A 1,008-nucleotide genomic window follows, 5' to 3' on the forward strand; every position below is an offset into this window, starting at 1 on the left:
ACTATGAATGATTATGCTAAACCTACTTTAACAGGAACTGAGTCAAGTATAGTTAGGCCTACTATTACTGTGAATAATTTTGAACTAAAACCTAACACTATTCAAATGATATAGCAATTTGTTTAGTTTGATGGTTTGCAGGATGAGGATCCAAACACTCATTTGGCAAATTTCCTAGAATTCTGCGATACATTTAAAATTAATGGCATCTCTGACGATGCCATTCGTCTTCAGTTATTCCCTTTTTCATTGAAGAACAAAGCTAAACAGTGGTTAAACTCATTACCACGAGGGTCAATTACTACTTTGGAACAAATGACCGAAAAATTTTTATTAAAATACTTTCCACCGGCTAAAATAGCCAAATTACGTAATGATATCTCTTCGTTTGTGCAGATGGATTTAGAAACACTCTACGGTGCATGGGAGAGATACAAGGAGCTTCTGAGAAGGTGCCCTCACCATGGGTTACCACTTTGGCTACAGGTTCAAACGTTCCATAATGGCCTGAATCCTTCGACTCGGTAGATGATTGATGCAGCTGTTGGAGGAACTATAAATAATAAGACATCTGAGGCGGCTTACGAATTTATTGAGGAGATGTCACTGAATAACTATCAGTGGCAAGTTATGAGGACTAAGCTAACTAAAACAACAAGCGTTTATAACATCGATTCGATTACTATGCTGTCAAACCAGGTAGAACTTCTAAAAAAAAGATTAATGGTTTACTTGGTTCTACTCAGGTACATCTAGTAATGAGGTGCGAGACGAATGGAGGAGAAACATGCACAGAGTATCAGCCCTTCAACCCTAGCATCGTGGAGGAACAAGTCCAATATATGGGTAACAATAACTGTAGTTCCCAAAATAACCCATATAGTAACACTTATAATGTAGGTTGAAGGAACCATCCCAATTTCTCGTGGGGCGGTCAAGGAAATCAAAGACCATAACATCCTCCGGGTTTTCAACAACCACCCTATCAACAGGAAAAGAAACCGAACC

At 38.6% G+C, this 1,008-nt stretch overlaps 1 non-coding gene across 1 annotated transcript; it reads right to left on the minus strand.

Moving 5' to 3' along the window:
• Positions 1–363: 363 nt before the first annotated feature.
• On the minus strand, positions 364–470 carry LOC121228690 (small nucleolar RNA R71). Its single transcript, XR_005926265.1, has one exon. It is a non-coding gene; the product is annotated as a small nucleolar RNA R71 (small nucleolar RNA).
• Between the last annotated feature and the right edge of the window lie 538 nt (positions 471–1,008).

This window comes from Gossypium hirsutum, chromosome A04, assembly GCF_007990345.1.
Source record: "Gossypium hirsutum isolate 1008001.06 chromosome A04, Gossypium_hirsutum_v2.1, whole genome shotgun sequence".
NCBI classification, from domain to species: domain Eukaryota; kingdom Viridiplantae; phylum Streptophyta; class Magnoliopsida; order Malvales; family Malvaceae; genus Gossypium; species Gossypium hirsutum.